This window comes from Dermacentor silvarum, chromosome 6, assembly GCF_013339745.2.
Source record: "Dermacentor silvarum isolate Dsil-2018 chromosome 6, BIME_Dsil_1.4, whole genome shotgun sequence".
Classification (NCBI taxonomy): Eukaryota; Metazoa; Arthropoda; class Arachnida; order Ixodida; family Ixodidae; genus Dermacentor; species Dermacentor silvarum.
The window spans coordinates 124,058,610-124,085,589 of NC_051159.1; the positions used below are offsets into that span (position 1 = coordinate 124,058,610).

At 45.0% G+C, this 26,980-nt stretch overlaps 1 protein-coding gene across 2 annotated transcripts in view; it reads right to left on the reverse strand.

Moving 5' to 3' along the window:
* Window positions 1-26,980, reverse strand: part of LOC119455930 (dopamine D2-like receptor) — a 388,566-nt gene that overhangs the window by 188,424 nt on the left and 173,162 nt on the right. The window contains exon 1 of one of the 2 annotated variants that reach the window (XM_037717475.2): window positions 25,788-26,091. The exons of the other annotated variant lie outside the window; for it this stretch is intronic. The gene's annotated coding sequence lies outside the window, so the exon portion shown is untranslated. Of the gene's footprint in view, window positions 1-25,787; window positions 26,092-26,980 lie in introns of those variants that run through there. 2 annotated transcript variants of the gene reach the window in all.

Sequence of the window (26,980 nt, forward strand, 5' to 3'; positions counted from 1 at the left end):
CGGAACCTCACGGCGACGGCGACGGCGACGCCGACGGCGACGGCCACGGCGACGGCGACGCCGACGGCAGAAATCTGCTTTTGAGTGTCCATATAATTGCTATCGCAATAAAAACAACTGTCCGCAGGTGGGGAACGAACTCACGTCTTCGCATTACGCGTGCGATGCTCTCACCATTGAGCTACCGCGGAACCGTTTTCCCATCCACTTTCTGGGGTATTTATGTTTTGTACAACTAGAACTAACCCTGGCAGTGTATATATATATATATATATATATATATATATATATACATACTTAGTGACATCACCATGCTTTCATGTAGAAAAGGGAGACCCATCTAGCATCTCATTCAGTTCATTCTAATACTGCCATGGGTAGACAACGGAAATTGAAGACACCAGAAGATGTATGGCGTTTGATGCAGCTTCGCTGGACATTCACGTTCGCAGGGCGGGATGGCGGCTAATTTTTTTTTTCGTGTGTAATTATCGACAACGGCAAATATTCGGCTGCAGTGTATGTGTAATTGATATTGCACTAAAACGGCACCAAGCCCCTCAGCGGGCTCGTGTACACATAACAAAGGTTTAAGGATGTTCGGTTCCTTCTGGTGAGGCATGCGCCCGTCGCATACAGGTTAACATATCGGGCCGCAGTACTCAGGGTCCTCTGTTCGAATCCTGACGTTGAGCAGATTTATTATTGCGATAGCAATTATATGGACACTCAAAAGCAGATTTCTGCCGTCGGCGTCGCCGTCGCCGTCGCCGTTGCCGTCGCCGTTGCCGTCGCCGTCGCCGTCGCCGTCGCCGTGAGGTTCCGTATGACGTCATTTGGAGAAGAAATCGTTGCCGCGCGCCGAACGCGCCCCTCGCGCCGAAAGGGCGCGAGGGGCGCGTCTTTCACGGGGAGTGAACGCACGGCGGAGAACAAACGCGCGTTCTGCGCCGTGCTCGCTTAAGGGCTGCAGAAGTAGGCGTCTCTGTTCTCCGTCACAATCACCATGTATGTAGAGCAAACGCGCCTTCTTCCGACGAGCGAGAGGCCGTGGGGGAGGGGGAGGGAAGGGAGGCGACGTTTAGCTGCGGCACGCAGTGCCTATTTATATCAGAGGCTCCGGCAACAGTCACCAACGCCGCACGCATTTTGAGCGAACGCGGGCAAAACGCCGATGGCGTCGACAACAGTTCTGCGTGTTGCCGATGCTGCTGCATGTCCAAGTTTATACAGCTGATAAAGCTAATATCATTACTCCGTATAGCTCTCTACAAGTTTGCTATCGCAATTGATGCTTCGCCTTTCAGGTGAAACTGCGACAACTTTTTATTGCGATAGCAATTATATGGACACTCAAAGAAGATTTCTGCCGTCGGCGTCGCCATCGCCATGAGGTTCCGTATGACGTCAACGGCGATGAAATCGTCGCCGCGCGCCGGGCGCTGTATGTGCGAGTGAAAGGGTGCGAGGGACGGGCGCTTTCACGGGGAGCGAACGCACGTCGGAGAACTAACGCGTGTTCTGCGCCGTGCTCCCTGAAGGGCTGCAGAATTAAGCGTCTCTTTGGGCCTTTACAATCACCATATATATATATATATATATATATATATATATATAGAGAGAGAGAGAGAGAGAGAGAGAGAGAGAGCAAACGCGACGTCTTCCGTCGCACGAAAGGCCGCGGGGGGGACGGGTAGGAGGGCGAGAGGGAGGGAGGGGAGGTAACGTTGAGCTGCGGCACCAAATGTATTATATAAACCTCCGAGCCGCCCCCTGAGGCCCTGGCAACAGTCACCAACGCCGCGCGCGTTCGGTGCGAACGCGGGCAAAACGGCGACGGCGTCGACAACAGTCTTCACGTTGCTGGTGCTGCTGCATGTCCAAGTTTATACAGCTGATAAAACTACTATCCTTACTCCGTATAGCTCTCTACTAAGTTGCTATCGCAACTGATGCTTCGCCTTTCGGGTGAAACTGCGGCATTTTTTTTTCAAGATGAGCCTTCTAAATCTGTCAGTAACGTCAGTATTCGGGAAAGATAAAGCTTTCAAGAAATACCACGTCACAACACTCTACTCCCTCCCCCTACCAATATATATATATATATATATATATATATATGCAATAATTGTTCAGCTTGCCCTTCACATGGCTGCATCTTCATCAACTTCGAAAGGGACCCACACGAATACGTTTCACTTAAATAACACCGATAAAAGCAGTGTTAACAAAGCCTTATTACTGAATTTAAGAATTTTTTAACAAAATCACGAAAACTTGGAATGATGTAGCATTTCAAACCTCTCCAAAACGCCGCAAGAACTGGTCAAGATACCTTCACGGATGCCGCTAATGCTGAACTAAAGGGAACATCAATCGGGCTATCGATGCCTTCGATACATGCACCAGTTATTCTATCACGGAGGTAACGCTTGCCGTCCGGATTAAACGCAAGCATATCCAGTATTTTATGCATTAGCGCACAACGTACGTGATCGCTTGAATCGGAGAGCATTAGCCACTGCGTGTAGCTCCAGTGGCAGGCCTCAGCTTACTGTCTGACAGGAAAGAGAGAATTAAAGAAGGAAAAATGCAGGGAATGAAAGACAGAAAGAGAAAGAAAGCGTAAAAGGGGGAAGAAAGACGATGAAAGAAGGAACGAAAAAGAGAGAGAGAATGAAAGAAAGAACTAAAGAGAGCGAGTGAAAGACGGAAAACAGAAAACAGAGCGAGAATGAAAGAAAGACGGACAGGAGAACAAGCTAAAAGAAAGAAAGAAAGCAAGAAAGAAAGAAAGAAAGAAAGAAAGAAAGAAAGAAAGAAAGAAAGAAAGAAAGAAAGAAAGAAAGAAATAAAGATACTCTAGGGCAGAACTGGCGTTGCAAACTGTGTGGCAACCCACGAACAGCCCAGTTGACACATGAGCTCGCGGCCAGCAGGAGTGGCAACAGGAGATATCAGCTCGGAAGGCATTTATCAACCGCATTATAGCGGGATTTGGCTTTTGCTAAGCCCAGGACGTATCGGTACGTCTTCTAACCAGAAGGCAGGTGCTGCTGCGCTTCGTCGAAGCTTACTCCTCTAGCAGCTCGTTTACGCCGACTTATGGATTATCCTTTTTTTTTCCCTTTTGTTTCCACGCTCATCCACGAAAAGTGTAGCGAGGTACGCCAGGGCGGAAGCAGTGGCCACAACGGTCGAAAAAAAAGAAAGAGAGAGACACAGAACACGAATATATCGTATATCGCCGTCTCGATGATTGAAGATCCGGTGAATGATGGCCACGGTTACCCACAATATCGGGCGGGGGGGGGGGGGGGGGGGGGTCGTTAAGAAGGCACTGTCTTTCATTGTTTCTCTGTGCAAGACAGCGTTGCAGAGGAGTGGGAGATCCGTGCCGGCGCGGTTCGACGTCATTGCGAGTGTTTTGGTTATGTGCAATAGAGGCTATGTGTAATATACATTTTTTATTTGCTCAATGACGGCTTGGGCCCTTGGCGGTCCCTATCACTGCGAAAGGTAACTTGATTTTGAATTCTAGCCTTAGAAATCGAGATTATATATGTAATAAGCTACTTAACAAGTTTACATATTTATATACAATCATAGGATCTCGTGGTATATGCAGTTGAAGAAAACTAACTAAGTAAAAAGAAAAAAAAAACTTACTTGGACGAAGGCAGGGCGAGCTGTTGAAAAGTTATTATAGCTGTATTTCACTAGTTTGTCTTCTTCGACTATATATATAATAACCTCACAACACCATCACATTCACCCTCTTGCTGGACGACTGTGGCGAAATGCGGCGATGTTCCAGTTAACACTTATCAGCATTTTATGTTACACATGGGTTCACTGCATTCCGAAAAAAAAAAGTTCACGGATTTTCACGACAAATTTCTCAGAAATGATGCTACGCACAAGATTTCAGCCAAGTAATTATGGCTCCATTACAGCCTGGCTTCAGAACCGCGACTTAGGTATTCGTTTTTAAGTGATTAAGAAATCTCTAAGCAAAAAAATAGTTTATTTGTCCACTCTCCTCAGGTCGTAACCTAGGTGCTACGCCCGCTTTCAACCAGCTCAGTTACTCATCTTTGTCCAATTACGGTTTGCCGTGCGGCGTCCACGTGAGAGTCAACGACCACAAAGAGTTCAGTGAAACAAGTACCGCATGTCACGCGATGTCAAGTTCGAGGTTCAAGCCTAAGTAAACTAAAGAAGTGCATTGTTTCGTGCGGCGTATTGCTGCTGTGAACGCGCGATGAACTGTGAAGTAAAGTTTATTCAAGGGTCAAACCAAGAAAGGTGATTGTCCAAGAAGACGGGGGAGGGGGGTTAGCGAGAACAATAACCGAAAATTTAAAAAAAGACAAAAAAAAAATAAGCGAGGTGGTCGCACAATCACCGAAAGGTGGCCTCGCTAAGGGAGGTGGTGATGAGTTGTATCCGCCAGTCACGAGACTAGCTCAAGAGTTTAACAATGTGACGAACACAGCGACGAATGCCCGGTCAGTGGCAGCGAGTGGACATTGCCTTTACCAACCGTTGCTCCAATGGCCGCCGCAGGATCCTTCTAGAAGGAGCAACGCCCAGCATTGTACTCTCTTTGGGAAGAAGCACAATACCCACTAGCGAAAAAGGCCCACGTGAACAATCTGTTACAGACTAAGCCAACGCCATTGTTGTGCCCACAGTTCTTCGTATGGGAGAAAAAAAAAGAATAAAAAAAGAAGAGAAACAAAGGCAAGGAAAGGGAGGCTTAGCATGTTCGTATTTTTGCTCTGTCCTCAGCGAGGCAGTGTAGGTGACAGGCATTGCGTCCAGTCTGATGTGTCGCTTGTGCAACATCAACACCAGGTCCTGAACAAGCCGTTCGCGAGCGAAACGAAAATGTCGTGTGCATATCTTGCAGTTTTCTCTACATGTGATGTCACCGTGAGGTCTGATTGCGTGTTCTGACACGTCATTTCGCTGTCGCGTTCAGGACGTGGCCTTTCCTTAATTCCCTCTCTATCGCTCTCTTTAATATGTTTTCTTTTTCTTTGTTATTATGCCTCCATTTTATATTAAAAAGGTACTACACTCTTTCTTGCGTAACGTTTATGCGCAGAAACGGCGTTGTTGATCCAGGTCCTTGGCCCGAATTTACAAATGATTTGCTTCCTTAAGAACATTTTGTCACTGGCCGGTCGTCTTCGCTAATAACTTATGTTACCTGTCGTGGTTGCTTAACGGCTTTGACGTTTCGCTGCTAAGCAAGAGGTCGCGGGATCAAATCCCGACCGTGGCGGCCGCATTTCGATTGGGGCGAAATGCATTAAAAAAAAAAAACGCCCATGTACCGCGCATTGAGTGCATGGTAACGAACCGCAGGTGGTCAAAATTAATCAGACGTCCTCCACTACAGCGTGCGTCATGATCATATCGTGGTTTTGGTACGTAAAACCCTAGAACTTATTACTAATTTTTTAAATAATATGTTGACTATCACAACTGGCTGGGTTGTGATTTTACGAACCACTTTGACGTACGGAGTCCTTCGTAAATATGTACTCTTTGTGGTGCACAATACATGGCCGTCTGTTGCGGCTTCAGTGGTAAACCGGATACAGCTCTTCGTAGCTGTTGTAAGCGCCGTGGTTTCGTTGACTGCATCTGCCGTAAAATACAGATGTCACTCAACTCATCAACACAGGGTAAACCAAAGGAGCCCGGGGCCAACGTTTTGACCCATTGCCCAAGTCCCATTGCCTTTCTTCCTTTCGTTGGAGCTGCAAACAGAACACGCAGCGACATCACTGCCAAATGTGGAGAACTAGTGCGTCTTGAACAAACACAAGAAAATTCAACATTCTTGCTTATTCTTCTCTGGAAGCAGGAGGCGACCCGAAGATTCGAACACTCAATACCTATCTTACTTAACCATTCACTGCCGTAGGTAATCCTGCTGCTACGCTGACGAGCATTCTGTGCAAAATCGAAAAAAAAAAGAAATCCGTCTGCTTTATGTTCTCTTCGAACGTGTTTATCACGTCATAAATAACAACGGGCTAACTTAAGCCTCGTTCTGTCGCTTTACCAGGTAAACAATATATATGTGTAGCATGACATGAATTGCATTTTATATTTCTTTGCCACGATCATATTCTGATGTAGAAATAAGAATCACACGATAATCAGCTGCTTGACTGTGAACCGCAGTGCTACAAGCGATTCCATAAAATTTAGAACAGCTGCTATTTGTCCTTGTTAGCGGAAGCACAAACTTTTCCAGGAGTTTCTTTTTATTTTAATACTGTGCGCCAGTTTCGCGACGTAGATTATTTATTCCTCGAATGTATAAAGCGTGTGCCTGTTTTGTTATGCAATCATTGGCTTTTTCGAGAAACGCTCTCCGAGGAGCCTATGCTGATTTAGGTCCTCCAGATGCACTCATTCTACAGTGAATCATGATAATGGCCTGTCGACTCGGACAGTTTTCTTTCTTCTTTTTTTCTTTTTCCCCCTTTTTTTCAGGAAAGCAAGAAATACCCGGTTTTCTCTTGCCGGTTTTATTCCTCGGCTCCATGCTATATCTCTTTCCAAGGAATTCGTTTATCAGTGTCTTCAGTTTCTCATCTTAATAAAAGAGGGATATTTTTTCCGGCTATTGACTTCAGCAGCAGGCTGATGAGAACGATTTGTCACCTGCCTGTATTTCAGAGTTATTCGCGGAATCTGATTCACGTAAAACCCACTACTGCTCAAGGAGTTACGAAAAATCATTCGGAAATTGTGAGACCTGGACCAAGCTGCAGCCGTATGGGAGAGGTGAGCTCCATCCACAGCTCGAGATCACATGTAGAATGACGTGGATATTGCTCGCTCTTTCGCAGCAGACGTTCAAGACAACTAATATGGCGAGAAAGCGGTGATTGTCGTAAGCGCGTGCTAATGTGCCAGTAATCGTCTGTGCTCTTAGATGGTGCCCCTTAGAAGGCCCCTTAGATGGTGCCAGAATTCTGTATGGTGCGCACACTATACGTATGTAGTAACATCGCATAACGGCGCTTCACTACGATCCCCATGGTAATTATGATAATGATGATCTTTTACATGATGAAGATAACACTCATGATTATGATGAAAAGTGTCCATAATCATGGTGACGACGGTAATCATGATGCTCATGGGGATGAATCTTGAGCAGAGTGTTCTATCAAATGCTCTCGCTCTGACATCAATATTAAAGATAGATGGGTTCTACATAAAACGTTTGTTTATCCTGAACGCTATATTTCTACGTCCATAATTTCCCTCTGTAATCTTGTGTATTCAATAGCGTACCTTTCATTTAAAATAATGTGTAAAACCATTGTGTTTCGTCGTATGCACCAAGTAATACTTCCCGAAATAAACTGCGAAACGGCTGAATTTGAGTTCGCGCTGCTGGCTTCGGCGCGAGAAAAAGAGAGTTCGCTCTCTCTTGTGGCGATTTTCGCGCAGCTTTTCTACCATAGACGTTGAAGTCATCAACGATAATCATCGCGAAACTGCCATGTTTTTTTTAATTCTTTAATTCTTCCTTGATCTCTTTCTTTGCGGGCTGGAATTTTGCGGCATGACGTTGACCCTCGTTTAGTTTCTCCCTCAATATCAGTTAGTATGTTTAGTGTATGAAACATCTTTAAGGCCCTATTCCATTTTCTGTATCACTCGCCGATAGCTTCGAGCAAGGATAAAAAGGATGATATAAAAAAAAAAGCTTCGCGAAAACGCGGCGAGGAAAGATCACGAAGTATGGCGTTCAGTGCGCTATTTATAAGACGGGCACCGTCGACACAGCGATTGCGGCCTGGAGCGGCGCTTCCTCATTTTGCACGATCCTTTCTCAATGATGTGCGACAAACGCCATTCCCTATTTTCCTGCTCCTTGTCTTGCGCCTTCGTTTATCTATTTATTTTGACTAGCCACGAAAGAATGCCAGGACGTAGTAAACAGATATATTTGTCCGGGCGCATGTTAAGGTTATACTGTATTGCACATCTAACGTGAAACAGCTTTCGCAAGAAAAGAACGAAAGAAAGATTAAAGAAATAACTTGTTTGAGGTGAATTAACTTTTGCAGACATTTTGGGGTTCGCGAACGGGTACTTTCTAACAATGGCCAATGCGAATAGTTTTTGCCCAGAAACATGTAAAGCAGTCTTTCTTCACTGACTTACTTCGGAACACCGAAGTGCCCGTAGGCTTTCGCTACAACCTCGAGCACGTTTTCCTCCCAAGTATATGGTATGCCCAATGTGGGAATCACGAAAAGGAAACAAAAATCTCTTCCGACGAAGTGGTAGAAGAGCGTAAGCGGGAAATAAATGTGCGCACAGTGCAATGACATTACTACAGTTTATGCGATCGATTAGCCTGAGTGACCGAGTTGCCGAACGTGTTCCAACTGGTATAGTGCCTCCCTCACTTACCTTTTGTTTATTTTAAGCCCTTACTCTTTCTGCCCTGCTCGGAATAATGTGGCAATAATTTCTGTTGGTTCTTGGGATATGCAATCAAAATTTTATCCCCCATGTATGGCCGAAGTACAAATATTATTCCCGTTCGCGAAATGTGCTGCCAAAGCACATTCGATTATCCACAACATATTTTAACAGTTTGTATAAATATTCGTACAATACAAAAATTATATTACTTGTTTATTTCCGCATACACTACACAATTCGCCGTGGATACAGTGTGTGCTGCTACAATGAAATACAGTTGGCTTGATGAAAAAAATAAACATGAAGCAAAACACAAACTATGACATATACAACCAAAATAGTGCTTGCTCCAGACGTATGATTGTTGGGTGGACAAAGCTACAACACATTTATGAAAAAAAAAATGCCCTCTATATCAATGAACTAAACTGTCTAATTCTTATCTAACATATTCTTAATTTTTTGGGGCGCTATGGCATCCCTGCATTCGTTCAGTCACCGTAAGCATATTGTGGGCACATCCAAACTGAAAGGACCTAGGCTTGACTTTTCGTACATTGGTGTGGGTGTGTGTGTGTGTGTGTGTGTGTGGGCGCGCGTGTGTGTATTTATCAGTACTTCCAATACGCAACCTTTCACGCATATGTTGAGAATAATTCGCATCCTGGAAGCGAGCTTCCTTGCACTAGCCATCGCAATGCGGAAAGCCAGCTTCGAAACACCTTGCTTCATTGGGCTTTTTAACAGCGGACCGGTTTAAGCCGGCTGTAATTTGTAGCGCGCTAACAGAAAAACAGTGGGCTCTGGGCCAATCCTGGCGGTAGTACAAAAAAGATTCAAGCGCAATGGCACATACCCCTGTGAACTAGCGAAGCTGAGACTGGCTCACCTAAGCATGGTGGGGACAACTTAAGCTGAGTCAGTCATCGATAGCCAATCGATAGCCAATCAATACATAAACTATAATTGACAAATATTCACTAAATTCCGGGGAGTGCTGGGGATGACTTGGTAGTGCTTAGCCTAGCCCAAATACGTTGCCCATACCTTGCGGTAGCCAATCGATAGCCAATCAATAGCTAATCAATAATCGATCAATAATCAGTAAATTGCGGAAATTACTGGGGATGACTTGCTAGTGCTTAGCCTAGCCCAAAAGCCAAGACTAGCTAGGTGCCCATCAGCTCGGCTGTCTCTCTAGCATTGCGCCTCCAGTGCAAGCTACGCTAATTTTTGTTTGTTAAAATGTGAAGTAAGACATTTTAGACTGAACCAAACTGTTTCCTATTAAAAACAACAAAAATTGAAAAAGACGACATCTCCTTCATCAACAAGTGTCAGGGGGTGCTGTAGTAGCAAGCTTTCATTTGATTAAACCACCATCGATTTAGTGCGCATTTTTATGAGAAAAAGAAAGAGCGAGAGGAAGAGGATAAAATTTTTACCTACACAGAGCTGGTCTGGTTCCCTTACCTAACTGTTCCTATTGTGGACAACATGAAACATTAGATGACTTTCTCATTGTCTGTCAGAGGTATTCTGAATTGCAAAAAAGAACCTTAGAAACATCGTTCCGCCTTCTTAGATTAGAATTAAATGTTCAAAATTTACTATCATTGGGGGCCTCTACCCTTGGGCACAGCGACGGGAAGGTTGTAGATGCCATCCAGAATTACATTACAGGGTCAGAAAGATTTAGATGACAGAATCACGGCTTAGGGTACCGAAATATTTTTACAAATTTGATGACTTGCTATCTACTTCTTTTTTTTAATTCATCATTTACTCCTTATTCTATTCAAGTCATTTGATATATTCTAATTATTCATTCTCAGATGCGTATATATTCCCACATTTATGTTTTTTTTGTTTTATCCATCTCCCTTCTGATTGTTATTTCAAACTACCCGGTTCTTGGCCAATCCCCCAGAGTGGGTATGTGCCAGTAACTTCAAGGCTCTACATCTACATCTACATATATATGATGCAGACACTATGCCAGCTTTCAAGTATGGCAGACACCGTAGTTTGTTTAATACATCTGGTTTGACCCTGTCGAATAACACGGGGTGTGCACGTGCGCCGCGCGTACAATTTCCCCAGAAACTGAAAGCTAACGGTGAGCCGAGGTCTAAAGGAAAGGATCCGAAGTATGACCACCCCTGTTTCATACTAGACAGGCAGTAAGACAGAAGGGCACCTAACCCAAATTAGGAGAGGGAGTCCGTGTTTCCCTAAAAAGAGATCGCTAAATTTCTGCAATTAATGAAGATCGATAAATAAAGTTTCATTTTTCTAACACCATAATTTACAAAGCTGTCTCGTACTTTGCCATCATTTCATTTATCAATATATTGTAACACTTAACTGCAGAACACAAGTCACTTTCACACCTAGTTAACGGACTTGCATGACTCAACATCAATAACATACAACCTTCAATCATTACACATATGTGAAGCCTAGATGAGTCTACCATTATGAACAATGCATCATGAAGCACACTCGTGAATGACTCGTGGATAGCTTAGGATGAACACCGCTGATACCGACAAGCTCATCGTAAGCACTTTAAGTCGTTATCGTCATCATCATATAGAGTCGCAAAAAGTGCGCTACTACACCATTTAAAACAAGCAACCCGGGGAACAAAACACTTCGAGAAGATAGCGGCAGTTTCCGCGCACGAGACACCGCTGTTTTCACCACACGGATTTCTTCGATGCAATCATGCGTTCTGTCCGCACACGCATGCCTTATGTAGCTCGATCTTGCCGGTTAAGCCTATAGCTCGAAACATAGAGCGGCAACAAAAAGAAAAACAACAAAGTTCTTCGAGGGCACGCGAACAAGAGAAGGAGAAGAGCAGGAAGGCCAGAAGGGCAACATGGAGGCGCTGCCAGAGCCCCCTGCCGGGCAGCGTGACTGCAGGCGCTGATTGAATTTTCGAGGTCACCGACTCCCCAGCGAGCGCAGGTCCGTGCTTTGGCGAGACGTAATGCTATTAGCTCAATGGAGGACGTGGAAGTTAGCGTACGCGTGCCGGCTCGGTGCAACGGGCCGTGCGATGCCAACTGCACACCCGCCCGACACGCAATTTCCGCACGCGCTCGCTCGCTTTTGCCAATCAATGAACTTCGAGGTGAACATAAAAAAAAACAGTGCTCAAGTCAACCCCGTGTTTATAGGCTCGGGATTCAGATGCCTGACCAATAAGGAGGACTAATAAGGCTGACTGATTCCCTAGTCTGAAGTACCAAAGCTACGCGTGGTCAGTGTCAAGTGGTGCTGGCGAATGCCTCTGAATTTATTTTTCACCGCACGCGATTCATGAAATTTCACAAAATCTGTGCTGCTATATAGGATTCTGCTTTTAACGGCACGCCACGGCATTGGACTTGTTCGAAGACACGATCATGTAGTAGCTGCAGGAAAAACTTGAAAGCGTGTTAAGAACCTCAGAAAGATTAGTAGGTTATTGAAGTTGTGCGTGTGTTGTTAAATGCGACAAAAATGGATCTGCTTTCTTTTAAATTACACTGTTGGTAATGCAGCGATGTATCACCGCTTGCGCCAAAGAAGCACTAAATTTAAACTTTCGGTATGCAGGTGCATTGACGTTTCACAAATCAATGCGCACAAAATTTCGAGTCCAACGCTTTCTGAAATATGCGTCAGATATGTCATATGTTGTGCATACTGCGCCTGCTAGATTGTCGACGAGTGTTCCGGAACTCAACAGCGACTAGAAGCTCAGTAAAAACAAAATTTTGTGGTGAAGCTTTCTTATTTTTGCACATACTTTCTGTACCTCCTTTACTAAGGCATTGCCACTTTTGTTCACGCTTTATGTTCAGCAGTAACACCCGAGAATCGCTGAGGATGGTCCATTCGTATATATCCAATCCATTTTTCATTTGTGCACGATTGCCCCCATGGATAAACACAGGCGGTGCACATCACCAATTAAAAGCACAACGATTGGGAGAGGTCACTAGGATAAAAAAGAGCGACAGATATTGGGGCAGATGGACTAAAATCAGTACTGAAAGTACCTGTCTTATGAAAAGGCGGGTGCATTTGAATATGCGCCTTCGTTTATGGCAGATAATGCAATTGATAGCAGTGTGTAAAGCAGGTTGTTGGCTTGACGTGCCGCTGGCTACGCCTTTTCTGATTGTAGAACATTAGTTTAAACGTTGAGCCACTTTTCTGTACAATGACACGCTGTGCAATAATAAACGAAAAACGTGTATGAGAAAGTTCGCTGGCTCCACGATCTCAACATAACTTAAACTTAGTATAAGTTACCGTTTGCAGCTCACAATGTTTTTTGTTCAAAAGCCAACACCCCGCTGGCTTACGCTACGATGTTTTCATCAGCGATGCACGTTCATGTCGGTCGAGACTTTAATCAAATAGAAACTACCTTGTTCTCCATCCTTTCCTTTCGGTAAATCAGTGTGGCTACTTCACGACAATGGAAAGGAGTTCATTTGATAGAAGTTTATGGTTTCCAACACGGTAGCCATGCATGCAAGCTATAAATGATGCAACACTTCAGTTTCAATGTTTTTTTTTCTCTTTTTTGGCAATGCCACTCGGCTTATAATGATAGATGTGTTGCAAAGCAGGATAGCTTTCATTCTAGTTGATAAAACCAAAACCATCTAGCCCTTCAGTGAATGCTAGTCTTTGTCGTAGTTACGACATTGCTCGTTTGTTTTCTAAAGTTTTTACTCGTCGCTTGCCGTGCTCTGGTAAGGCTGAGCTGCTTCGCTTGTTTCGCCGCGCATGTAGTTAATGTAGTTGAGAAGCGTTCTCCTCTTATTCTGCCAAAACTATCAGAAAATATTACAGTCGCCTGTTCATTTATAACTCCGCGCGCACAACCGAAGATATGCGAAACGATCCAAGGAAAAGTGTGCCGGACTCTTTCGCTACTACTGAGATCTCAGTTTTCAAGCTGTTTCTCAATTGAAGGCGTGGGGCCAAAACTAGGAACATGAGTGTCGGGAGCGACCTGCTCACTATATAAAATTGAACTTTGATTTATTTGCTGCTTCAAACCTACTTACAGCTACATGGTCGCGGGAGTACTTTCCCTAAGCCTTACAGCGTGAATTTCATGGGGAGGCTTTCACATATAAAAAAGGAAACAGGAGCACTTAATTTTTTTTTGTAATGATATAGTTCAGATCATTTAACCGTATCTCCTTAAGCAGTGCCACTGTGCAGAGAATTCTTTTTCGCAGCAGGCACACGTTTCATCGATTCTTTATAAAAGCGCTCTGTTTCAAATTACAGTTATGTCACTGTTCTTTGCATCAATAAGTGCTTTCTTTGTTTAACTTTCGAGTGTGCTTGCAGTGCAGAGTTTCTTATTATTTGTTTCGCTTACTTGCTGCGTGCAAAGGGCAAGGTTTCAGTTCTGACGGCACCACACGTAAAGCGCATGAGGAGACCCTGTCTAACCGAAAGCAGCATATCTTGATTTTATTGCCAGTGCACCAAGTATAATACTAAAATATGGCATTCATCTGATTCGCAAGCCGGTACACGTACAAACGCCCGCGCGCGCGCACGCACACACACAGACACACACGCACATACGCGCACACAAACAAACAAACTTCATAACATGTACTCCGGATGGCCACGTGTGGCATTCCTCAGTCGCTGTGTTTATACAAGAACTCCAGATCATGTTCTTCTAAGGTAGTATAGCGAGATGCAGGAACATAACCTTTTGATAATAGAAGACACATGCACACGCACCCACGCAGGCACGCACACAAGATGTAATCAGCAGAGAACGCGCTCAGCAGAAAGCCCGCGTTGCAGTAGACTCGCGCAGAGTCTGACCCCGAGATGTGATACGGATCTCTTGCGTGTACTACATGAAACCGAGTTGTTTTGCTAGCGCGGCATGAATATAACGACCTATACTGCCCGTATGGTGTTATTGCACTTTACCTACTACACGTTATAATGTTGTTATTTCGATCTCGAACTCCATTTCTTTTGCTGTTTCTCGGAGCATTTATTATTTCGAGCTCGAACTCTATTTCTTTCGCTATTTCTCGGAGCATGGAAACATTTCTGTTCCTGCAATTCCCGAAAGACTCTGCAAATGTTAACCGTGTTTCGTCAATGTTTTACATTCCGAAGCGCAGGAAATGGAGCATAATCTGATGCATTTCGAGGCGTTAATTGCACAACATCGGCTATTCATTAAACGGGAATTCACACACAGATTATAAGGACTTAGAATTCATTGAACGAAGGCGCTACCTAGTGTGGTAAACAGAGAGATACGGAGTTTAACGAGGAACTGGAGGTCTCACCGTGGCGGACGGCGACCCAAGGTGTTTCGTGAGAAATATGATATACACAGTGTTACACTAACAGATAAACGGCTCGTACACCCACGGACAGGCTAATACAAACAAATGAGGCTATTCGCAAAGCCTCATTAAGGCCTCTTGCTCTTAACAACACTGCGCTCAACACATGGGCCATGTTTCCCCACGGGCCGAGAATACTGGATGAATGTAGCAGTACTGGCCGCACGCCAAACATACTGTTGTGGAAACGCAGCTTTATCGGTAATGCGTTTATATTGAAGGTGGTTACATTAGAAATTTTTGAGCAGTGAGCACGTTACGTTTCTGAGATTCTGTAGATGCATTAGGCTGCTTATCGAGGCGTAAGTCGAGCCCGTAACTGTCAAGTTGGAGAGTGCTAGTTTGATTAATTGAGCTAGGGAATCAGATGTAGACGCTCGAAACATGTGTTTTCAGCTAATCCGTTTCAATTGTACAGATGGACTCAGGCGCTATGAGTGATCAATGTTACCCGAAAGCCAAAAAGCTGATGTGTCGGTTACTGCCTACTGCAAAAGTATAGGCGCACTTTCATGCTTCACGTAATAGTTCAGTGTACATCCGCTAGGTGGAGAGAAGTAATTTTGAAGTAATTTTGGGTGGATGTTTCATTTTCCATTTACGTTCTTTCACATGTACAAAAAAAAAAGAAAAAAAGGAGAGGGTCATAGTAATAAGACGCGTTCTCAGTAAACGTACAGCGTTGTCGACATATTTTGTCCGGAGGTGTCATTTATCGACGACAAGCCCGAGTTTTTACGTTTCAGGCCTTTAATTTATTGCAAGTTCCTCGATAACTTACGTGTACATGGTGAAAATTCCGTTGAATGGAGTACAGCTTTGTGGTGCATGCAGCTTTCACGATAACCCAAACCATGTAAGGAATATCTTTGCGCGATACGGGGACAGAATGAGCGAAGTTCTGGACAAGATAAAAATAAAGGAGCCCTAAACAAGGAGCTCAATTTGCCTAGCAGCCTGCGAAAACTTGCAGAATAAAGCTTATGCGCCGTCGCAGGTTAAGGTAAAGGAAAGCTCACTCGATTGCAAAAAAAAAAAGAAAGAAAAGGAGAAAAAAGGGACATGCTTCTATTAAGCTCTTCCTGATCAGGAGTGACAGAACCTTCGAATTTACAGTTTTTTTTTGTCTTTCAATCAGAACAATTTTTCTACCGGAAAGAAATATTTTTTGTGACTGTTTCTTTATCAAGATATTTTCTCGCGAAGCTGACACCACATTATATCACATATAATCAGTTCCTTGTTAGCTCTGTCTGCTGTGTTGAAGTACTATCAGCTCGTGATCCTTTTTAACTTCCTCAGATGAGCGAGACACGCGGAAGAAGTTTCCGTAACTCTCCGAAGTTCTTCGAACAAAATGACAAGCGAAAACAACTTTGACACGTCAGTTCATTATCTAACGGAAGGTACGCCGTTTGCTTCGTTTACTTATTGAAAATTTGTTAACTAATGTGTTTTGTACTTAGTAGCATGGCATGTGAAGAACCAGCCCAATCAACGCAATGAAAAAAAAAAACAAGGAATAGAAAGACCGGACTTTTTCTAAGCCTTAAACCGAAGCTAAGTACGAGAAACAAAAACTTTGTGAGGCTAGTAGGCATGTCATCTAGTTTTGCTCCGTTATTCGTGGTGCTGAGTGACATTAGCAGAAACGGCTTAATACGCACCGATGTGCTAGCTTAGACTGAATTTTTTTTCTTTTTTATCACTTGTGGTGTTTAGAGTAAGAAAGGAAGAGCGATAGCGCGGCCGGTCCAATGATATGTGCGGGTGATGTATATAGTTATTAGAACAGGACGGATTAAGCGTAGCTGCATGCGTTTCTTAACCTAGAAAAAAAATTCCCTTTTTTTATTCTTGAGACATTGCGGTGGTAAGACTTCACAAATGTTTCACCCTTGCGCTGAAGTATGACGTCAAACCATCCACCATCGTTCTAGCACCTAAGAAAGTTAAAACAGTATTTTTTAGACCTTTTGAGTAATTTTCATCGCTCAAAGCGCCTTAGCCCATACATAAGTGAAATCGAGTAGCATGAGGCACGTGCTTCTAACGTTTTCAACTGATTCCCGATCCAAATCAATCAATCAATCAATCAATCAATCTGTCTGTCCGTCCGTCCTTCCGTTAGTCAGTCGGTCGGTCGGTTCATTTGCTCATTCGCTCAGAACTTCTGTCCACGTCTCGCGCAAAGATATTTCGGACATGGTTTGGGTTATCGTGAAAGCTGCACTATCTATCTATCTATCTATCTATCTATCTATCTATCTATCTATCTATCTATCTATCTATCTATCTATCTATCTATCTATCTATCTATCTATCTATCTATCTATCTATCTATCTATCTATCTATCTATCTATCTATCTATCTATCTATCTATCTATCTATCTATCTAATCTGCAAACATAGCAGTTTAGCGATGCAGATGGTAACAGTGAAGCGGAGCGTCAGGAAAATTCATCTGCTTTGGTGCTTTTGCTGCCTATTAGATGGCTATGCGTCATAACGTCTCTTACTTCAAAAGCACCTCATCATAACCTATCTCCTGAACAAAACCTCGTTTTATGCACTGAATAACAAAAGTAACCGGAACGCCAATGAATTTCTCCGCAAAGTTCGGGAATTAATATCTCGAAACTGGTGCCATCCTGAGAATTATTTCCAAGTGGATCCTCCTTGCGAACTCGATGGCTAGAATGTGTAAATTGCAATATGAGCCATAAGGTAATTAGTTAGGACTATAATTAGTGAACTTTTGTTAATTAGTCGATTATGCATTTCACTGTTTTGTGCAAGTAATGTCCGCCTCTTCGAGTAGACCAGCTCATGAACTAGAATTGTGCTATCTGCCATAGGCAACCTTTAAAAATTTTGAAAGTGTTCGCTGAAACAAACTGTATGTTGCCCATAACTACGCGCCGTACATCTGCCGATCCTTCGCATAGAGACTCTGACCAAAGGGCATCGGAACGAAACAACGAGTCAGCAAAGCCGTATTACGCAGTAGTCTCCCAACTTCTTGCACAGCACCAGCCTCTCGAGGAAAGCCATCGTACTGCTCAGACGCCTGCTCAACGCACGGAACAGCAAGCGTATACCACCTTGACGGGGCAGCTTTCAGCAAAGAGAAATTCAACACCTTCTTCGACCTAACGCATGACCTTGTGAAGCCTTTAGACTTTTCACCACCTAACGAATCCGACGTGCCTTAAAGCTCTTTCCTCTCTCTTTTCACATCGCGTGACTCACTTTCAATAAACCGGCGTATACTGCGCACATTTCATCGATTTCAGTCAGTATATCTGAGAATAATCGACATTTACTCCAAACTGCATCTGCATTCCTTTCGCCGGCTTCGACCCGCCTTCGCATGATAACAGCCTCTCCTCCTCCTTCTTTAATAACGCCTGTCTTCTTTTTTTCCCCTCTTGAACTTACGATAGTTGAAGCAGAGAAGCAGCCGGCACTCCTAAGAACCGCCATCATTTGCTGACATACGGGTAATAAAAATAATTCTAAAGATTATTCTTCTTCTTTCTGAGGTTTTACGTGCCGAAACCAGTTCTGATTATGAGGCACGCCGTAGTGGAGGGCTCCGGATTAAGTTTGACCACCTGGGGTTCTTAAACGTGCACTACAACACAAGCACACGGGCGTTTTTGCATTTCGTTTCCATCAGAATGCGGCCGCTGCGGCTGTCGTACCACCTTAAAATTCGCAATGAACGCTGTCTTCACCCCACTCCTTCTCCCTATGTAAGACAGCTAACACCTCCAGTGTAGTGCAGTGTAACGCATGGATAACCTCCTGCTCTTTCTTTCTTTTAACACGAAAGTGTTTTATGCCGGGGTCCACCAAGACTTCACTGACGTATTTCCGTCACGGAAATACGTCAGCTTACAATGTACACGAACATAATACAAAGAAAGAAACCAGAAGAAAAAGTTCCACAAACATGCAAAATTTGGAAATCGAACCCACGACCTCTCGGTCCGCGACGACAGATCGCCGAGCGTTTAACCCATTGCGCCACAAACGCATTTGCAGAGAGCTACACAGACGCGCCTTATATATCTGACACTCCTCCGTGTACCCGCGCTCTTGCTCGGGGCGGTGCCGCCGCCTATGAGCAGAAAAGAGAAGTACTGCATTATGACACTAACGCGCACCGACAGTGAACGCTTCGGTGGTCTCAGCACTACGACGCCTCGATGCCAGCATTCGAAGGGACGCTGGCATCAAGAAGCACTACCAACGCCACCTAGGTGGCGTTCACCGTACTCAGCACAGCGGAGCGTGGCCTCCGCAATTAGCTCTGAAAGTGTTTCTGAAGTTGATCGCGGAGGCTGCAATTACGACGCGCTGTACGCGCTGATTTGACTCGGTGACGATTCAGTTACGTGCTTTGTCTTGCGCGTTGTATTAGTGTGTCAGTTACGTGCTTCGTCTTTCGCGTTGTGCTAGCGTGTGCAGCGTAGTGCAGCTTCCATATGCACGACGGTTGCTCATGGTCATCGACGTTGGTAGTCGTGATGGAGGAGACGTGCCACCAGGCGTCAGCGTGGGTGCATCAACGCCTAAGGGCGCTTTAGCCACAAAACACCAATAGACATTATATATCAATGTGCAATAAACATTACACTACTTCTGTGAAGACACGTTTCACTTTCGTGTTCTATACCGATTCCTATATAAGAGGGATCAACCACATTTTTCTTTCTTTCTTCCTTTTTTCTTTCTTTCTTTCTTTCTTATTTTCTTTCTTTCTTTCTTTCTTTCTTTCTTTCTTTCTTTCTTTCTTTCTTTGACTCTTTGTTTCTTTCTCTCTGCTTCTCTCTCTTTAGAAGGCTCACTTTCATCCCTCGATTCATTAACTTTCGGAATCACTCTATCGGTAAATATAGATACACCGCAGCCACAGGCCATCCAACGTCTATGCGCGTATGGAAAAGACACGCGCACTCCGTGCATCAGTAAGCGATTTCAGCCGAGCTTCTAAATTCGCCGGCAGCTTTCGAAGCAGCGACGTCAAGCGGAGCGAAGAAGCCACTCACTGCAGACGCACAGCCGCACCTGAACGCCAGCGGATTAATCACGCTTTGGGGTGCCATTGTCCACCGCCCAGATGGGCTGCCACAATCGGCCGTCCATTTTCACCGCACCAACACAATGCCCGCAAGTCGTCGCTGCTTCGTTGTGGCGTCATCGCTGTTTTCTTTTCTGTCTCTCTCTCTCTCTCTCTCTTTCTTCTCGGGGAGAAGCAGGCACTTCTTGCTATAGGACGCAAGGAAATTTCTCTCTTTGCGCTCACGATCGCGTGAGACATCTGCGGCCTTGAACGCAAACGGCCGGCTTGTTGCGAAATATAAGTGAAAAATTAAATATGTGTTCCTCCCACACGAAGCGCGAGGCAGTCTGTGAAGCTCGGCTCGCTAATAGAGTGCAAGAGATACGTGTTGTCTAGTTTCTCTATGTGAAATCGCAGACGGTTACACACGTATTCTAGTAAGCCTTGGTAGCATTCCGTATGTAGCGATGACCGATGGATTCTTCTATTGGACAAGCGTTTCCTCGTGAGTAATAAATCTGTAGTAAGCATTATATCAATAATAGAAACAATTTCGCCGGAAGAAATAATTATATTATAAATAAGATTGTTACTTGTTGCCGCGAAACGAACAAGCTATTGCCGAAATGACCAAACATTAAGAAATAAATTCGGCGGTTTTACGTCCCGAAACTACGACTTGATTATGGAGCATGCCATTGTGGGGAACTCCGGATTAATTTCAACCACGTGAAGTTCTTTACCGTGCGCCCAATGCACAGTACACGAGTGCTTTTGCATCATTCCGCGGTCACCAGACAGCGGCGGTCGCGGCGAGGACCAAACTCGTGACCTCGAGCTCTACAGCCCAACGCCATGGCCACTCAGCTATCGCGGCGGATTGAACAAACATTCCCAAACACGCTATTCTCAATAGAAGGCGTTGTTCCCGCTTTCCATTCACCATCATCTAGCTTCCCGTTTGCCTACGCATATTATACAAAAATACACACACAAAACCACAATCATTTCTGCAGTAAACATGGATACGCCGCAGCCAATTATACAAACGCATCCAACTTCAGACATACGTGACTACATTCCCTGGACCCTGACTTCAGGTACCATCAGGACTGCCCCGAAGAGACGCGACCCTTTGATGGAAACTACGATTGGGCGTGGCGTTCACCAATGCCTACGCCTTCGGCATAGGAATGACCGACGTCGCAGCCAGTGACCACTGCGGTGAGCAGGAAACCGTCAGCCATTTTCTATGCAAGTGTACGCAGTATTGTGCGCAGAGAGGCTCACTTACCGCTCTGCTCAACAAGTTCGACGACCGATCTCTGTCGCAAGAGGCAGTACTCCAACATGGACGTGACTCTATATCCTATCAGAAGACTGTTAAAACATTGTTGTGTTTATTTTTTTTTCTTCTACCGTCTTCAGTGAGCGCCTCTAGTACTTCCTGATTTCTTTCTCTCATTCTTACTTTTTTTCTAACCCCGTTTTCCCTAACCACCGTGCATGGTAGCAAACCTGCTTCTGGTAGACCTCCCTGCCTTTCCTGCCTTCCTATCTGCCTCGCACGCACAAGCAATAAACTAACACACAAAACAAAGAGACGAGCAAATTCCCATGTAGTCGTTAGCACGCAAGGCACGTATGTCACGCCCGTTCACTAAACGTAATTACTCGAATCGCTTGAAAGGCCGGCCATGAAAGCAAGTGCAACAAAATGAAAGAAATGCACCGCGCACGAAGGACCAGATTCTTTTTCGCCATTTGCTTCCGTCTCGCCTCGCGTCCCAACTTTCGGCGAATTCCCAGCCGGCATGCCTCTACCGCGAAGCCTTTGTCTTAGCTCGGCTTATCCACGCGAAAAAGTCGTTGTGAGATATTGCGCGCCACACTGCTCCACTTTAACCCTCTTAGGAAACAGTCTCTCTCTTTCAGTTTTGTATTAGGACACAAGATGATAAGGGAAGACAGTTCGGGAAGGCTTGTTTTAAAAGAAAAAAAAGAAAGAAAGAAAAATGAAAGTCAAGATAAACGAGTGGTCCGCACATCCCGTATTCGCGACGTTCAACGCCCTCTATATATAGAGAATATGGGAAAGAACGACCGGTGTAGAGTTTATGAGGCCGCAGTGTTTTTTGGGATGTGTCGTGGTTCGTGCAGCTACGTACCGGGTGTCATCATTTTACCGTGTAAAATTGCCCGCTCCGTGACTATTAGTGCAATAACACACGCGTCAGCGAACTCACCGCTATTTCCCTTCTTTCCTTCCCTCCTCACTCTCCCTGTCATCTTTGTGTTCCCCTTTCCCATTCCCCCGGTGTAGGGTAGCCAATCGGACGTTATTCTGGTTAACCTCCCTGCCTTCTGCCTTTCTCTTTCCTCCTCCTCCTTTGTAATGGTGACAAAATAGATGTCACATCGTGGTGTTCGCTGTACTAGAGTTAATGTGTACGCTCCCATTCGCTACCAAACCTAGGACTTGTCATCTAGTAACGCTTGAAAGCTGCAAATAATCCGTGGTATTGAAGTTTTTATGGGAACATATGAGCTAAATATATTTGTATCCGATTGAAGAAATACGAAAAAAGAACGCACTTTAAGCAACACAACACAGCGTATAAGAAACCACTTTGCCATGCAAATCTACACCCTTAGAACAACTGTAAGATGTCGTTTTCCCTATCCTGCAGTGACCAACGGTGTCTAAATATCTATGTCATACGGACTCTCCCGACGCAACGACATCGACAACCACAACAAAGAAATTTAAAAAAGATATATGTATGCTATATGGTCCCCTTAGTAGCATAAACACCTTTTATGCGCTAAAAGAATTCACCCTAATACAAGTTCAATTTCCCGCGTATTGAGCAATCGCCAAGGAACACTCATCTTATACGCATAGAGCTTTGAAGAATTTTGTCTTGCAGACAGTAGCGGGTAGCCCGTACATCCAAAAAGAAGGCATATCATGCAATTTTGAAAAAATGGAAACATTTAAGCAGGGGTTCACCTGATTCGATGTCTTCCACAAGCGGCTTCAGTTAAATTGCAAACACTCGCACGAAGGCTCTCAGACAGACGTTAGGGTTCCTCAATGTCAACGATGCCGTACGGGACAATCAGGTTATTATTATACACGGCCTTTTTACATTATTTGGTCTAAAGGGTAAGTATTGACAAATATGGCCTTATTCGACCGAATGGAGCCGAATAAGTGGTCACGGCAAGCAATCTAGCTCAGGACGAGCGATCCGGCATCGGCCAGGAAACTATCATGCACCAGTATTTAAAAATCTGCTAATGCCACGTAGCTGGACAGAACCAAGGTAATGTTGTTTGTAGTCACTTGGAGATAATCAGATAACTTTTTTTTCATTCCGCCTAACTAAATAATTAGTCTCATTTAATTAATCAACCTTCAAATATTATAATAAGATGAAAAGTGTCAATGAGAAAATTGTAGGGCAATATGGAGAACACCCGATACAGCCTTCTGTTACTCAACACGTGCTAAATAAAAGTGTTTTTCCGAACGTGAAAGAAGCCCGCGAATACACGCAAAATTGCCGCGCGACTGGTCACTTGAGTCACTTTGCGTGTATTCGCGGGCTTCTTTCACGCAGCAAGCGACGGCAAACATCTCCAAGCGACGGCAAACAACACTACGTTGGTTCTGTCCAGCTACGTGGCATTTGCATATATTTAAGTCTTCGTGGGACACTCTGTATAAAGACTACTAATATCAGAGAGACTCGGATATCTTTGTACATCCAGTAATACCTGCTTCTTCTTCTTCCTTCTGGGGTTTTACGTGCCAAAACCTGTTCTGATTATGAGGCGCACCGTTGTGGAGGGCTACCGATTAATTATGACCGCCTGCAATATTTCGCCACCTATGCGGGACCTGTCGTCACCCTGAGCTAGAAGACGCGGTGTGAAGGCGCCCTGACAACGTTGTACGAGGCTGACCACCTAACGGGGGCGCGCGGTTAAGACGACGGCGTAGAGCTCGTCTCCGAGCAGCGCCGCTAATCGTTTGAAAAGCCGCCCATTCTCCTGTACCATCGCCTCCTCTGCCTGGACGCAGCTTATTCCGGAGTGAACGCTGGCTTCATCGGAATGGCGCTGGTGGTGGGAAAGGGGACGCGGAATCCGGCTGAAATGAGTGAGTCTATCACGGCATCCCCCTCCGCAAGCGAGTTCATCCCCGAAGCCTGCCATCATCCCCGGACTCGGCCGGAAAAACTTCAGCCGATGACGGTTGGAACTGCGGCGCCGAATGCTTCCGCACAGAGTCGCCTCTTTGGCTTCATAATTAACGATGTCCAAACGAACGCCGACTGAATGCACCTCGCGTCGTTCCTGAGGGCTCGGCGGCCTTTCCGACTCGCCGGATAATCAGATTAAACTTTGAGGAGGCGACTGGACGACGACTTTGTCGGCGCGTTGTGAAAGTGTACGTGCATACGCAAGCGATAATGAGAGGCCTGGGACGTGCAGTGCGTGTCACGCCCACGTTCAGAGGCCAGAATTCTTCGCCCCAGCAACGATGAACCTAAACCGAGAAACTGCACAACCGAGAAAATAAAATAAGCGCCCCCGAATAAACCAACATAACACAGGAGACCGGATGTCCCACCTGCCATATGTTCTCGTGCGCGAGAAGCACAATTGAGTGACACGTTATGCAAAGGAGAGCCCGGTTGGCGGTATTTCGTGCACCTCGTTATACCTGTCCTATGCTTCCGCGGGACGAAAAATACGGCAACTCGTGATCCGTTGCAAGCGAACGAAAGTGCATAAAAAAGAAAGAAAGAACGAAGGTGAGCTCTTTAACGTCTTCGTCACACCGGTAATTAGCGCGGTACTTTCTTGCGAAGCCGACAGTGATGTTTCATCGAGAGAAAATTCTACAGTGGAAATTCCGATGTAAGCAAGAATTAAACAGCAAGGATTTCAGTAGAAAGGTCAGCTACAGTCGAACAAAGCACAGAAAGATGAGTATATTCACTAACAACGCAGCTTTTCAAATTGAAGAAATAATACTGATTTACAGAAAAAAAAATTCACATAAAATAAAAAATTTAATACGTTGCGGTGATTTTGTAGAAGTGTCGCCCTATTTCTCGGTACGGAGAACAGGGACACTCCCCTGCATGATAGAGTTAGCCGCACATCCCGTAACCTCCATGACCGGTCACACCAATTTTCCCAAGGGTGAATTTTCTACCCCTGGCAAATATTTCTGGGGACATGAGAAAAAGACAGCATCGACAATTTTTTCTGGGGTGCTGTGCCCTTGTGTTCCAGCGAAATGAATGATTTAATATCGTTTTGCTGAATGAGAATATGATTACAAAGACATTGTTACAGCCTTGGCTGTCGTTTTTGCATCACGCTCCTGTACTGTAATATAGGATGTACGACATTTTTCTGAGAATTCTTGATGGCTATGCTCAAGACTTTTTCTTCGTAATGTCACTACTAGGTTACTAGCAGCGCTCTAATGGTGACTACACAGCACTACTCAAAGCGAGGTTATACAAATTATTGACGACGACGTATTGGATAGGAAGGAGTGAACCTACTCGTATACATATGCAACCCTTTCTTCTGGATTCAGTAATCATAGCGTGTACACAATTGGTTTAAAAGAAGAAAACACTCAAGATACCAAGTTTCGCCCTTTTTTTTTTGTGCTACGCAGTAGAGTTAACCAAAATGATGGAAGTGTCTGCGTACGACACACCGAAATTTGGCCACGAACTCTCGTTTGTCGTGACCTGCGACTACGTGCTTACGTCGAACAGACAGGAATGAAATCACTTACCTCGAAGTGGCTTGGGTGAAGATAACTCCTAGGTAACAGTATCACTCAGTGTAAACCACTACGACGCTGCAATCATCAAAGGGCAAAATATGCTACGTTGAACGGCGCTGTTCGAGATCAAGCGTTCAGGCAATATTGATAAACATATCGAACTACTTCTTCCCAATATCGATGCCACAGCGGCGTGCTACGGGATGCCAGCCATAGGTATAAGCACGAACAAGTCTAAGCACGAAACCGTGCTTCGTTTTCTCGGGAGCACATACAATGGGCTGTGCGAAACCGGGCGAGCACAGCGTCGCGAGACGATATTTGTTTCTCAATTTCATCAGAGGCTTCACCGTTATATTTCATCCACAACACAATGGGCAAAGGAACATTGTGAAATAGTCGGGCGTCATTGTTCATATCGTTGGCTCGCTGTGTCAGCGCTTAAAGGCGCAGGCTCTGAAACCCGCAACGCCGTCTTCACCGCCGGAGAAGTAAAATACAAGAGGCGTGCAGCAAAAACACCAGCAAATAGGCTGGACGGTGCGGCCGCGTCCTGCGTCAGTGCAAGCTGGCGGTGCGCTGTCTGCGGTGCGCTAGAAAGCAGCAGAAATAAAACGGATTGCTGACGCCTTCGGTCCTGTAGCCGCAGGCGCGATAACATCACAGCTGGGAAGGCAACCTTTGCGAAGGCAAACCGAGGGGACCGACACCGCGGTCAGAGGCCGGTGATGAAACTCTCCAGGAGAAATGTAACTTTCAACGAAGGAGGAGGAAATTGGCCTCGAAGCCGCAGGTTAAAGGCTGGTTGGGACCGGGACCTCCTTTTCGCGGTTCAATTGTGCCACGCTTCTAGGAGCACAGCTGCTTTAAACTTTGTTGCTGCTGCTGCTGCTGGTGGTCGTCATTGCCTGGCGCGTTTGTGCAGGCGGTGGTTAGAGACCGCCATGTGACCGCCACTCAGTCGCACATACGCAAAAAATAGACACAAACATACATACAAAGAAGACACATTTTTTGTTCTTTCTGCATCCGGGTTCCACAACAAAACGCTGAGCTGTTGGTTTAGAGGCATTCAGTAGCGGCAAGCAGTGCTATTTCGTTCGATAAGAGATAGTATTGGATTTCGGAGACTCTTCAGGAAGAAGCAACTAATGATATTGCCACGTGATAAGTGAGTGAGCGTGTAAGTGTTTTCGCGAGGG